This window comes from Pocillopora damicornis, chromosome 14, assembly GCF_964200805.1.
Source record: "Pocillopora damicornis chromosome 14, jaPocDami1.2, whole genome shotgun sequence".
Lineage (NCBI taxonomy): Eukaryota > Metazoa > Cnidaria > Anthozoa > Scleractinia > Pocilloporidae > Pocillopora > Pocillopora damicornis.
Genome location: NC_142683.1, coordinates 16,584,022 through 16,599,331, shown reverse-complemented (window position 1 = coordinate 16,599,331; position 15,310 = coordinate 16,584,022). Strand labels below are relative to the sequence as shown.

At 39.3% G+C, this 15,310-nt stretch overlaps 2 long non-coding RNA genes and 1 pseudogene across 5 annotated transcripts in view; all 3 read left to right on the top strand.

Moving 5' to 3' along the window:
- Positions 1 to 15,310, top strand: part of LOC149034742 (uncharacterized) — a 367,942-nt gene that overhangs the window by 187,099 nt on the left and 165,533 nt on the right. The gene's annotated exons all lie outside the window — the stretch shown is intronic.
- LOC149034752 (uncharacterized) lies at positions 4,118 to 5,384 on the top strand (annotated as a pseudogene).
- Positions 7,662 to 14,952, top strand: LOC149034751 (uncharacterized). 2 transcript variants are annotated; one of them, XR_016183114.1, is made up of 3 exons: positions 7,662 to 8,120; positions 8,618 to 8,771; positions 14,793 to 14,952. It is a non-coding gene; the product is annotated as an uncharacterized LOC149034751 (long non-coding RNA). The 2 variants fall into 2 exon arrangements; XR_016183113.1 differs by having other exon boundaries at positions 8,100 to 8,179.

Here is a 15,310-nt window from a genome sequence, read left to right as displayed (position 1 = left end):
CAGTTAACGTAAGCCATGTAGTCCTCAATGGGAATTATTTTGGTAAAAAGGCTCATTAATTAATATAAACCTAGTGCGTAGTTGAAAAGGTTCAGGGCTTCAGGATAAAACTTCTATTTTTTGAAAATCACCTCTTGAAATTTTTTTATCGCTTTAAATTTACCTCAGCATGATTTGAGGATGTCTGATAATATGCGTGGTTGAATATAATGTAACTAGGATTTTAAAGACATGCTGGGACAGTTTCAACTAAACATGGTTTGTATAATGTCAGTGTATTTCGTGTGAAGTGTTTTGATGCTATTTTTTTTAAGTTGAAGATAATTGTTCATTTACCTTAGTTTATATTAATTAACTCATGAACTCCCAAGTTCTGAAGAAAAATTCTCCCACCTGATAAGAATGTGTTTCTCTTTGCTGCCGCTTGTTCCGAGAATTCGATTTAACATTATGTTTGTAGTAAAAGATTATCCTCCAGTTTGGATTTTCTTGAATTGTTATTGACTCTATGTTTGTCGGTGTATTAATACCGTGAGGAGAATTTAAATTATGATCAGTCTTGGGAGTAAAATGGGTTCATTTTAGCGTCTCCGTTTAGCGCGTATTTTACTTAATGCCTTGAACGATTTAATGCAGTTTCTATTGTGCTTATTTTTTTACTTCTTTGTGTAAGAGAAATATACAGTGTATAAAATACAAAAACTGCGTTGATTTACATTGTCTGTCTCCATATTCTTAGGATGCACGTAAGATGTAAAGAAAGCAGATCCTATGAGGACTTCAATACTTGTTTTGACCCGCGCACCAAGTTGATAATGTGTGCAGCTAACAGTGTACTAACATTCCATGTTTCAAGCCCTCACCCACTTAACAAAAGTGCGTCATCTCTTCGATTGTCTCTTTCACTGTCTATCGTTCTCCGTATTGCCACACGGTTTTGAACGCCGACGGACGTGTTCATACTGTTGGTAAGAAAACAGGCAAAATATGCAGCAACGCTGGTGCTTTCGCGTTTGCGCACGAAAAGGCCCGAGAAAACGTTTTCACTGTCTTTTAAACTGTTGATTGTATTCATTTCTCGGGTTCTTCTTTAAAACCGGAGCTCAGTTTTTAGCGACTTGTTTTAGTACTGCAGTAGTTAAGATAACTTAACTTTTTATACAATAGGAAATAGACGAAGAACAGGTGGCGCCTTTTAAAGGACATTAAACACGTTATGATAAGTCTGCAAATTCTTTAGAGAACAATAGTCACCAACAATTCATAAACATCAGTCGTACTTGCGAAATTTTACGCGCTATATTTGAGTGTTTTTCATTTGGAAAACTCATTTATATTTATACCATAACTAACCCGCTTTCTCACAAATGTGAAAATTATTCTGAACCTGGTCAGCTCAGAGGTGATTTAGACGGTAAAAATAATGTCAGCAAATATAAACAGCTACTGTTTTCTGAGTAACTGAGAACAATTATTTACAAGTTTACAAAAAGGATCATGATCCTTTTTGTAAACTTGTAAACAATTGTTCTCAGTTACTCAGAAAATGCTCTTTTTTCTTTCTCATTTTTCAAATGATATATATTAATGTTTGAATGTTAAATCTGGGGAAGAATTTTTCCTGCAAAAAATTTGGGCTCCAAAGACACAATGGTGACCTATTGACATGAAAAAGAAACAGAACAAAATACACTTGAAATATAGACCATTTAAGGTGAACGTCTTTAAACGTTATAGAAAACAAACAAATTGAGTTTGAAAGGTGCACGTATTTCGGCTGGTGAGCATAGTTGCATTTACTGCTCTAGTTCAGTTGAACAATTTATACAACTAGGTTTTTCAATGCTTACTCAATGGGATGTGTATCTCTAACGCTTTGTTTTATCGATACCATGGTCATCACCGACTTAACAACAAATTTTTAGTGTTTATTGACAGTTCAAATGAATTATTTAGGAAATCATCCATTGAAATTGAGGTTTCGATCGTCTTGCAAGGGTAAAGAGTAAAATAGGTAAAAGATTAAAACGCAAAAGTTTTATCGACAAAGCTGCGTCATGTGTCCCCCAAAAACAAAAATAAAAAAAAGTCTATATATCCCATGATGTACCACTCCTTGCATCTCATTCTCACCAACATTTTAATTTATTTCTCTACGGGCGGGTCCCTTTCTTCTCCTAACGGCCTCCGGCCAAAAGTAATTTCGTTAAAAGACGCTTCAAAGGGCCCATGAAGGCCGAAAAATATCACAAATCCGTCGATTACAATTTCTTTTAACTTAATTGAGATATTCAGACCAATATGTAATTTAGATATGCAATTTTCAGAGCTTTATTATAAATATCTATGTGTGTATATATATATATCATACCCCAAACTGCTCTGAAAGTTTGCTGCTGTCCTGTTGTATGGATTTGTTAATCTTAGCCTCTTTAACAGACAAGAGCAGATCGCAAAAGCGCAAACGAAACTTGAGCTCTTACCCAGGAGATGGCTGAGGAATATTGCTCCTCTTTCTTTGAGGCAATGAGCCCTGCCAATCTACAATGAAACCTGGGGCATTATTTCCCCACCCCACCCGTTGTCGTAAAAACTAGCGGGGTAAATGTTTCCTGTTCCACATCAAGTACTCTTCTAGAATACTGGCGCTTCTTCTTGTTCTCATGTATTCGATAGACCTGAGGTTCCATGTTCCGGTACGAGTCGGTACTAGGGTAACAAACCCTCATGTCAAAGAATGCCGCACGTTGGCACTCCCAGAACCCACAGGCATAAATGTCTAGCCTCGTATCAGACGCTCTATTGGATCCTCTACTCAGCTATGCACCACTCCTAAAATTATAGGCGCAAAGCGTCTTGAGAAAAGTGATCTTTGTTTCCATTAGTTGACCCCTGGGTTGAGTAAGCCCCTAGGGTACCCATTCAAACTGAAACTGCGTATTTCAATTTTCGGGAAGAGTTAGAGATCATCGAAAAGCCTCATATCAGGGCAGTAAAAAACGTTGAATTTTCTCAGTTATCACCGTGATAAACGTACTTCTTCTAAGTATGTTTTATCTTGTTTATTCTGTGGTTTAGAGCATTTAATTTTAGCTCCACTGAATAATTATGCTTTTTGGTAATTCTATTTCTTTCTCTCTATGTGAACGACAGAGGAAATGGCTTTAACGAATTGTAAATAGCCTGTTCGTCGTCTGGTCAGAAATGCGCATAGCATAATATTCGTGTTTTCGTGTCTCAAGCGAAATTGTTATTTAATTCTTTTATGTTTCCCTTGAACATATCAACGGGCTTAAATCCTGATAATTTAATTCCATTTTATATTTATTACTGAGACTGCTTGCTCTCTTTGTTACGTACTTGTTTAAACGCAACTAATTCAGTGTTTAAAATAATAAGAGGTGAGGTTGATTCAAAGGTTTTTGCGCATCCTCAATGCACATGTTTATTGTGCACAATCGTTGCGGTGAACGGCATTAAAATTGAAGAGTGCCCAGCTCAAAGAGGCGCCAGACTATTCGTGTCAGACAGGAGAATCTCAGGCGTGAGTCATCGTTTATTACTCTTGAGGTTGCCAGATGAATGCGGTCAATCTTTGTAGAAGCGAATCAGAGCTCTAGCGATGAAACCATGAATTGCTCCTAACCTAACCTGAACTTACTAACAAGGATCTTTACATTTTTTTTACTCAATTATATCATAAGTCGATGGAAAATATTTATATTTTAATTCCGCTCAAACAAAGTACACAAATCAACAAGGAAACTGCTTTGTATGGAAAATTAACTCGAAAGTCTGGAAAAGAAAGGGAATCTGGTTTTAAAAAAGGGTCTAAATATCTTGAAGTTTTCCTCTTAAGAAATGACACTTGGAAAATACAGCTAACTTATGATTAACACGGGTTCTCTTAGCTGCGGAGTATCACTGTGATATTTCCTTCCCAAGAAGCTGAGACGTAATAAGGTTTGTCAAGAGATAACTCGCAGGAGAGCGAATGGAAGGTATGCTGAAAAATTATATCAATATTAGGTAAAACTGTATTGATCATACACGATTGTCTGGTGATCAAAGAAACCAATCACGAGTGCTACATACGTAAAAGCTGGTTTAGCTTACGGCGAAGGTACTTAAAGAGCGTGTTACTGTATTTACCATAACAGTTGTAATCTTTTAAGTTCTCAAAAATAAGAATTAGGGTAAAAAAAACTACCGTATATTCGGTTAAAAGTGATGGAGTCTTTCGACCGCTTAAGGGTGCAGCTGATATCAATGGGAAACTCTTTGTAATATTTTTCTTATATTTGTTTCATTAAAAGGTCAACTTAATTTTATCTTATCCTAGTCAGGTGGTGTTGACATTGCCATGACAACTTGTATTGAGATACGCCGGCCACTGTTACAGGAATCAGCCGATTGCTACTGGCACTTTTTTCCAGGACAAAGACAAAGAAATCCGCATCATGTAAAACTCTCAGCACTGGCTTTCAGTTTGTTGTTGCTATGGCAGCTAGTTGGAGCATTTTTGTACATGGTTCGTGATGTTGCTTGCTTCCGGGACAAATCCACTGCATATCAGTGCAAAACAGATGCGGCTTTCCCTTTTTCAGAGGATGTCACGATGGTGTGGCTGGCTTCGCTATGTATTTTCACCGCTATCTCTATAGCTGCCCTTCAGAATGTTCCGCAGTTCTCCGGTTACAAGGCAATCTTATATCGGCTCAAATACGTTCCTTCATTTTGGACTTTAATAATCCTTTTGACCGTCGCCTTGTTTCGATATGTTAAGCTACTAATTTGTATCAAATCTTTGTCATCTTGGGTCGTAATTGTTTGCTTAATAGTAAGTTACATTCTGAGAACTTTGGTCGTGGGATTTTTAAATTACACCAGGTCACTCCCTAAAGCAGAAATATCCCATTTACATTTTTGTTATATATAAACTGACAGTGTTCTTGTTTTTCATTGTTACCTTTATCAATCTCATGGCTACCCTTTTGGCCCTGAGTGTGGAAATCCGCGAGATGCATAAAACAGATCGAGCTAAGAACTCGCTCGATTTGAATTTGGATACCGTAAACGAACTGCTGGAGGTCTTTGGTACAACCACTTTTAGAATTAAGTTAATGAAATTCTTTTGGGAAAAGTTTTTCGTCGACGACAGGAACATTCTTTGTTTCCATATATCTTTGGAGTGAGAAACACAGCGAAAATCGAAAGAGTTTCATTCTCGTCCTCAGAGTCACTCGTTTTCGCTTACCCTGATCACATGACCAGCTCACTGAAATGATTGCGCTCACTTGGAGCGTAAAAAGTTGTTGCCTTTTTTTTTTTTTTTTACAATTCTTGCTTCTTGTTGTTACGCCTAACCTATTATGTAGATCAGTTTTTCAGCGATTCCATATCGTTTGAACTAAATGTTTTAAAACTTTCCTTCTAGTTAAATGTTCTAAATTTGTATAATTTATTACCTTGTTTTAATTGTTAATGTTGAAACAGTGCGACACATGAAAAACGCAGTGTGTATTTTGAACCACAAAGCCATAATTTCGTCATACTATACAGCAGAAGCTCTCTACTTCCGGTTTTCTGTGTCATCTACAGTACTTCAAGCTTGAGCCTCAGTTTTTCCCGTGAAAAAACAACTCCTAATATTAGACAGCAACGCTGTCGGCAAGTTTGTAGTTTGGGTAGTTGTCTTGAGATTTCGCGTCCGATAACGCTTCTGTTTAATTTATTTGGACCTTACTAATCTTAATGAGTTCCTTTGAGACATTCCCCGAACGGATTGAGGTGGCAAGGTTGTAAAAAAAAGCTTATAGAACAGTCAAAAGTCGCGTCCGTTTACCCGACAGGGTGAGACTTCACCAGGTTGTGTAGGATCTTTATACATCGGCTAAATGTCTTTATTTTGAGCTTAAATTAAATCTTTTGACGGATTTTCTTTGATTTCTGGTGTTGTGAAAGTCTGCTACAACTACCGATGATTGCTAAGTTTGATTTGAATACTTCATTGCAGAGAACTGCCGTTCCGCGTTAGTTTAAAACTTACCTTAAAATGCTGAGGAATTGACAAAAATATCTTAGAAAAGTAACAGTATTTACGTAAAAAAAAAAAATAATAATAAAAACCAGGATTCAATAAGGGATGCAGAAGCAGTCATTCAGTCAAATCTAACTTTCCTCGAGGCAATTATGAGAAGTTAGGTATGTTAGCTGTAGTACAATAAAAAAGGGAATTCATCACTCCAAGGTAGATGATGTTAAATCTTGTCTCAATTGACTTTAATTCAGAGTTTGAGACCACCCTAATGTACATTTGAATCCAGCGCTTGACTGCTGTGCCACGACTTTTCATTATGATCAGAATATTATTTTGAGTTAGATGAAGAACTTAATGTTGAATGCAAAGCAAAATTTCCTCATTCGTCAAGTATAATTCAACTTCAAGTGCCATAATACATGTAATAATAATGTAACTTAAGAGACGGCATGAGTAAATCTTATTCTTGGTGAACTTCAAACCTTAGTTTGAGTCACTTCCTAGAAATCAATTATCAACTAATTGAGTAAATCAAATATGTGAACTCAAACTAAAGGGAAACTAGCATTAGAATCAAATAAAATTTTTAACTTTGTATATAACCTAATCCTAGAAAGATTAACCAAAAACATGTACCATTATAAAAATTAAAATGGGTTCCATTTTCCGTTTTCGCATTGAGTAGGATAAAAATGGGGGTTCTGGCTCATTTAAATATCCATCTTGATTTTTAAGGCAACTCATGAATTTTCGATTTTCTTCGAAAGATCATCAGACTGAATAGCTTCTCTGAACATGCTCGTCCTCTCATTCTCAGTCAAGAAGAGGTCCTCAAAGAGCTTGAATAGATCGTAACCATCAGTGTCCTGCGCGATTTCTCCTGCGAATTTCACAGTCAACCTGTCAACAAGAGCTCCTGCGACAGGTAGACATTGTTTGCGTGACCACTAACTGCTGAGTCAAAGATGAATGAAAGAGATTCTGATACAAGGACAACTCCTTCACCAAGAATTTAGTTAGAATTTGCTTTTTTGAATGAGTGCGTGACTCTATATCGACAGAGAGCGAGACCGCGTGAGAACTCGCAGGAATGGAGGTGCTTCGTGACAAAAGTCACGCACTTCTGGTTTTAAGCTTACACAGAGTTATGGACTAGGGGACTCCCCCTTTCGTTTTCACAACGCGCAATTACGATTCTTCGTTCTATAACGAAGCTGTCGACTCTCTCTTGGTACTTTCTCAGTCTTAGTGACTTTTTTTAAAAACACTTCCATGATGGATTGAGGAAGCAAGGTCGTAAAGCAGTCAAACGTGCTTTCCATTTCTTCGACAGAGGTAAGAACGCATGGTTCTATCAGATTTTTGAATGTAAGGTAAATACTTTTATTTCGCATTTCAGTTAACATTTTCTCCCTCAAATGCTCTTAATCTGTCCTAATTTTCTCTGATCTCCGGCAGTGAAAGACGTTCGTGCAGTTAACTAACGAGGATTTGCTAACTTTTACTTGATTCTGGGGTGTATTAATTGTATTACCGCTTCGTGTTAATTAAGAGCTAATTAAGCTGAGCTTGTTTGAACAAGTTACAGCTGTCGAATTCACAAAAATTCGCAAGCGATACCCGGCATTTACCTTGGATAAAATAAGTAATTCGGGAGAATTAAAAGGAATATTAAAGTCATTGATTTGACTTTGTGCAGGCGCTGATGATCGGAACACTTTCAGTTTCGTCTGCGTGTCTTGCACACAATTATGATCGTGTTTTGCACTAGCTTTCGTGTCAGGCTAACATAAGTATTAATTTAATGTGCTCCCATATTTACGATGCCTGTGATCAAAAACCTATAAACATTTGCAGCTTAATTCACGTGTTTATGTTTATTATTTCATACAGTTTAAAAGTAATTTTTTTCCTTTTTTGATAGACTGCTGAGATTCTCCCTTTTAACTGTACTGTTATACTGATTTCCATGTTAAATATTGAGAAACGATGACTTTTCTTCAAATGTCACCTGGTGATTTATTGGAAGCGTCCTTTCAATTAACTGCCTTTGAATTTTAGGAATCCAATTCATCAACTGGTAATGATAGATTGGTATGAGTAAAGTTTACCTTTAAATGGGTAGCAGAAATTAGCCAGGTTAAAGCCTGATGAAATGCCAGGGGGAGAGGGGATGGACTAGCATCCCGTCTAAGGGGTGTAGTTACTCCCACTCACTTCATGTGAGGAAACCAGTATTATAAGCTCAGGGCCTGGATGGGCCACTGCTCAAATACAGACTTTACCTAACTACCTACAGCCTCTTAAATAATTTGAATTGCTGTTGTAGCAAATTATATGAACTTGCAACACTTGCCCAATTTATTTCAGTCAATTGAAAATGTATTTTATAAATATTGAATCATATTTTAGTACATATCTTTGTTCTTTTGCTGCTTTTATGGTATGACATTAATTGTTTGTGATTTTGTGTCTATGTATCCTTCCCATTCTCAGAAGGGAAAAAAATATTTATTTTATAACTGGGCAATATGTTGAGCTGATGTTTATTACCATTTACAACCAACTTTCTTTCAGGCCAGGATAACTTAAAGCAGCACCTTTGTAAGAAGCATCAGTCCTCTTACAGTTGCTATGGCTACAGAAAGAAGTCCAATTAAAGTTCCATGTGAAAATGAAGACTTACCTGAAGAAGAAAATGCACCAGATTTTGATGAGGACACTTTATGAGGTGAGCTGTGTTGAGCTTCGGCTTCAGTTATTGTTAGAGCTTTTTCTGTTCCACCAGTTTCGAGAATGTAAGCAGATGTGGAGAAGGATATAATTAGACACTGTATTAAGACTTTAAAAGATTAATTTGGCCAGTTATGACTCTCTTCTATGATTATAATATGCTGTTCATTTAGAGGATCTATGACACAGAAACCTTAGTTTGTCATTTTCTTTTCTAAAAGTTCAAAGCAAGTGTAACGAGAGCACACTCGGAGATCACGTGCACCTCAGGTGACACATGATACAGCGGTCGATGTTATCTAATCGAAAAAGGTTTTAGATCACATATATCTACATGAGAGCGCACTTAGTTTACAAATAAAGACTGTTCGTTACCTAGAAATCGTGTGTTTATGCTAGAACGAAACATGGTACCAGGAGTGTAGCCTCTTCGACACGATGACTACTACACCACCTCAAGATTCAGCGAGTGTTCAAGCGCCGACGCCATGCTATGGAATACAAAGCAATTTACCAATTCCGTCGCGATTGAATTTGGCAGGAAATATTTCAGAAAACTGGAAGAAGTGGAAGCAAGTGTGGGATTCGTTCGAAATCGCCTCACGTCTCAACCAGCAAGAAGATAAATACCGTGTAGCTACTTTCATTACCTGCATTGGAACCGAAGCCCTCGAAGTCTACAATGGTCTTCCGTTCGAAAATGAAGAAGACAAGAACGTAATGAATACAGTTCTGGAGTTGATGGAGAGGCATTGCATTGGCCAAACAAATGTCATTTACGAGCGATACTGCTTCAATAATAGGAAACAAGAAAGCGGCGAATCATTTGACACGTATCTCACAGCGCTCAAAACTCTCGCGAAAACGTGCATTTTTGGTCCGCTCACCGACGAATTAATTCGTGATAGGATCGTCTGTGGAATTTGTGACACGGGAACTAGGAAGAAATTACTACAAGAGCCCAAATTAAATCTTCAGAAGTGTATCGATGTATGTCGATCAGCCGAAACAACTGCATCGCAAATGAAAGTCATGAGTGGAAGAGAAGAAGTCAACGCACTCAACCACAAAGAGAAAAAAGACGGCAAAGATGCCAGTCCTAAGTTAGTTAATTGCAAATACTGCGGCAAAAAACACGAGAGATCAAGAGATAAATGCCCAGCGTTCGGAAAAGAATGTGCGAAATGCGGCAAAACAAATCACTTCGCCAAGCTATGTAAACAAAAACTTGGTGGGCGACAACGAAGAAAAGAACGGATTCACCGAGTGCGAGACGCAAAAACTTCGCAGGATTCGAGCGATGAAGAGTACTGCTTCACGATTTCATCCGAAAATCTGGAAGAACAAAGTGTCAAAAGTGTCAGTAGTCAACCCATCAAATCGAAAATCTTCGCAACAATGGAGATCAAAGGTCATCCCGTTCGTTTTCAAGTCGACAGTGGCGCCACCTGTAATGTGATAAGCAAAAACGATTTACCGAACGAGTGCCCGATCGCGCATTCGAAACAAGTCCTCAGCATGTTTAACGGATCGAAAATGGAAACCATCGGTAAATGTCGTGTTAATCTGGTAAATCCCAAGGTTGATGAAGAATGCGAAACAGAGTTTGTTGTTGTCAATAACGACTGCACGCCACTGTTGGGTTCCAAAACGGTGCAGAAAATGAAATTAATCAAAGTGCGTTACGAGAATATCTCATTGGTACAAGAAAAGACTGAAGCAATGGGCCTAACGATGGAACAAATAGCAGCAGATTTCCATGACGTTTTCACTGGAGAAGGAAAATTTGAGAAGAAACTTCACTTAGAGTTGGACACAACCATTGAACCAGTGAAACAGCCTGTTAGAAGGATTCCAGTGGCAATGAAACCCAAGTTAAAGCAAGAGCTCACTCGTCTCGAAGAACTTGGTGTTATAAAAGCAGTTGACACTCCAACAGATTGGGTCTCAAGCTTGGTACTTGTTAAGAAGCCCAACGGCAAGCTTCGCGTGTGTATCGACCCTCAGCCACTAAATAAAGCTTTGAAATGCAGCCACTACCCTCTTCCGGTTATCGACGATCTCCTGCCGGACTTGTCAAAAGCTAAAGTCTTCAGTGTGTGTGACGTTAAAAACGGGTTTTGGCATGTCGAGTTAGATGAAGATTCAAGCTATCTAACAACGTTTGGCACTCCATTTGGTCGGTACCGGTGGCTGAAGATGCCATTTGGCATATCACCCGCACCGGAATATTTCCAACATCGTTTGGATCAAGCCATCGAAGGCCTTCCCGGTGTGCGCACAGTTGCAGACGACATCCTCATCTCGGGTGAAGGTGACACTGTGCAAGAAGCAGTGAAAGATCACGACAAAAAACTCGTAACTCTACTTGAAAGGTGCCGCGAAAAGGGAGTGAAACTGAACAAGGAGAAGTTCAAGTTGAAGATGACAGAAATCCCCTACGTTGGTCATGTGTTAACAAGAGATGGGCTAAAACCAGACCCATCCAAAATAGACGCCATCAAAGGCATGAGGCGACCAACAGATGTGAAAGGTGTACAGCGGCTTGTTGGTCTAGCGAATTACCTGACGAGATTCTTAAAAAAGCTGGCAGACATTTGCGAACCTCTTCGACAGCTAACGCGCAAGGATGCAGAATGGCACTGGAGCGACGTCCATGAGAGCGCCTTTAAGAAGATCAAAGAAGCAGCTTCCCAAGCACCTGTCCTCCGATACTTTGATCCCGCCAAAGAGACTGTACTTCAATGCGACGCCTCGGACACTGGACTTGGAGCTACGCTTTTACAAAATGGTCAGCCAGTGGCATACGCATCGCGATCCCTGACGGATACAGAACGCAACTATGCGCAAATAGAGAAAGAACTGCTAGCCATAGTGTTTGGAGCCGAGAAGTTCAACCAATACACTTATGGTCGCAAAGTGATTGTTGAGAGCGACCATAAACCACTTGAAGTTATTTACCGCAAACCCCTCGTGGCCGCCCCCAAGCGTCTACAACGAATGCTACTTCGCCTGCAGAAGTATAACCTCGAAATTGGTTTCAAGCCAGGCCAGCACATGTATCTGGCAGACACACTCTCTAGAGCACCCCTTCCCAACACCACATCGCGCGATGAAGTGCTAACCATCGACAAAGAAGTTGAAGAAATACAGATGGTCGAGTTTCTGCCACTCCGCAAAGCTAGCCTAGACAATATCCGTAAAGAAAGTCTGCGAGACAGCACGATGCAAGCACTTCAGAAAGTCATTCGAGAAGGGTGGCCTGAGACCAAGATTGATCTCCCAAATGACGTCACGCCATACTTCAACGTTCGTGACGAGCTATCAGCGCAAGATGGAATTATCTTCAAAGGAGACAGATGTGTAGTTCCAAAATCCCTCAGACCAGAAGTCCTATCCAGAATCCACCGATCACATATTGGCGTGGAAGGATGCTCGAGACGCGCGAGAGAAAGCGTTTTCTGGCCAGGAATGAACACAGCTGTGAAGAACTTTGTCAGACAGTGTGAAACTTGTCGAACCTTTGAGATCTCCCAGCAGAAGGAAACACTCCACCCACATGAGGTACCTGACCGGCCATGGTCCAAGGTTGGTGTTGATCTGTTTGAGACAAACAACCGACGTTACCTCGTGACGGTAGATTATTATAGCAACTACTGGGAAGTCGATAGGTTGGAGTCCAGTACAACATCTAAAGCTGTTATCTACAAATTGAAGCAACACTTTGCAAGGCATGGCATCCCGAACACTGTGTTTTCCGACAATGGCCCACAGTTTGATTCGGATGAATTCAGGAGATTTGCTCGAGATTGGGAATTCAATCATTTAACCTCAAGTCCCGGACATTCGCAGTCCAATGGTATGGCGGAAAGCGCAGTCAAGACTGTGAAAAGGCTTATTAAGAAGGCTAACAAAGATGGAACAGATCCTTGGCTCGCGATCCTCGACCACCGAAACACACCCTCAGAAGGCATGAAAAGCAGTCCAGCACAACGACTAATGAGTCGTCGAACAAGGACCCTACTCCCAACAAGCGAGAAGCTCCTTAAACCCAAACTCGCCGAAAATGTCCAAGAAGAAAAATGGAAGACAAGAACCAAGCAGGCATTTTACTACAATAGAAACGCTCGAGATTTGCCACCACTGAAAACTGGAGACTCAGTGCGCATTCAGCCCACAAGCAACCCCAAGGCGCCCTGGAAGAAAGCCACTGTTCAGGAACAGGTGAACATGCGATCCTACAAAGTCCTCACAGAAGATGGCTCTGCCCTTAGACGAAATAGAAGGCATCTGAAAGCAACTACAAAAGAGTCTCACACGCCAACAACCCAGATGCCCAAGCAGACAGAACTTCCCTCGCCATCTAAACACATTGAACAAGAAACTAACGCCAGTGGTCACTCCAGCTCAGAAGTAGCGAAGCCACAGGAGCCAGCGATCGAGCAGCCTGCGACTGATCTAACATCGCAAGCTTCCAAAGGCAACCAGACTCGCAGTGGTCGAATAACGAAGCCCCCGTCCTATCTGAAAGACTTTGTTCGTTAACCTGAGTCAGTGTCATGAGAGACAAAGACATTACCGGACTTGACTAGTTGATTCTTTTGGATAGTCGTTTTGATTTTTTTGTTTCTCATGTTTGTTTTGATTGTTCCGTTGTTTTCGTTTTGTTTCTTATGAAAGAAAGGATGTAACGAGAGCACACTCGGAGATCACGTGCACCTCAGGTGACACATGATACAGCGGTCGATGTTATCTAATCGAAAAAGGTTTTAGATCACATTTATCTACATGAGAGCGCACTTAGTTTACAAATAAAGACTGTTCGTTACCTAGAAATCGTGTGTTTATGCTAGAACGAAACAGCAAGTACACTGTACACAAAGTTATAATAAGTAAAGACTTTATTTGATCCTGGTACAACATCCATTTTGTAAGTTTGTATCATAGTTACATGTACCATCATCATCATCATCTTCCCATTATAATTCAACAATCAATTGAAAACGTCATACCTCCCCCCTTCCTTTTCCCCTGGGCATTACCCACAGGCAATTGATCAATTTTCATCCAAGCAAAAGGGGGGGGGGGGGGGATTGAACCTTGGCTGACTACATTAGGGAACTTGAATCAGAAGGGTCAAGACTTTATAATAGAATACAAGTGTTATATCTCTAACTGTGGAGGTATTTAAGGTAAACAATGCACTTTTACTAACAAACGGCTTAGAAGGAAAAAGTCTGTAAGGTTTAGGTTTTATGCTTAATCATCGTCATCATCATAATCATCACCATTGTCACTCACATTATCAGCATTATCATAACTATTATCTTTTTTATCATTTTTCTTATCATTTAGGTAATAACATACTGTTTGTCTATATTAAGTAATATTGCTTCTGGTTGTTTAATGCTTGCAACATTTGCATCTTATTGACTCGTTAACCATCTAAATGTATTGAAAGCAGAAGACTCTTCTACACCTATAATTATGCCAACTCTCCCTGATTATCAGGGAGTCTCACAGTCACTGAAGCAGACTCTGAGGGTCTCCCACTTGGGTCATCAAACTTTCAAGATAAAAGAGGATTTGGTTCAGCTCCACACAGAAACATCACATTTGAACTCCAGAATTCCCACATCTAATGTTATCTGCCCTTTTATTAATATTAGCAGGGTTCTTATCTTAATTTTCTTGACTGCACTTAGACTGTTTCAAAGAAGGGATTACACTTCTAAACAACAACCACAACAGTAACTGAGTCTGATTGGTTGAACTTTCGACCAAAAAATCTCTCATGAATTTACTGAGGGCCTTTCCTGTGAAGGGGGATGGGGAGGGGACTGCACACATTATCTAAGCTTTTCAGGGGATAGGTTAAGTCAGGCAGATGCAAAAGTGGTATCTGGCACTAAAGGAAAAATCTGCAGATTTTGAATCTCCAGATCTTGGCAGTTCTGCTTATATTCACTAATAATTATTAACTACAACCACAGACTTTTTAAAATTTTTTTCTTTGCAGCCACAGCTGATGTTTATAGGAATAAAGGAAATGAGGCCTTCAAGAAAGGAGATTTCATCAATGCTATTCATTTTTACACCAAAGGAATTAAAATGAACTGCAATGAGAAAGAACTGAAGGCCAAACTGTACAACAACAGGGCTATTGCACATTCTAAACTTGGTAAGATGATGAGAGCTTTAATATGCATTTTTTTCTATTTTGAAGCTATTGGGCTGTTAATAGTAGTTTTCTCAAAAAGGTGATAATTTTGAATGTAGGCCTTGTCTTGGCCTCTTAAACATACAGAAGAAGTAACCTCTTACCTCAGATATCAATGAGCATCACAAGTTTTCCCTAAAATTGTTGTAATGGTGGTTGGTTAAAATGCTACATGTATGGCTAATCAGAGATATTTATTTCAATAACAGGAAATCACCAGGATTCGCTAAGGGATACAGAAGCAGCCATTGAGTTAACTCCAACTTTCCTTGAGGCAATTATGAGAGGTTAGATATGATAGTTGTGCTATAATAATA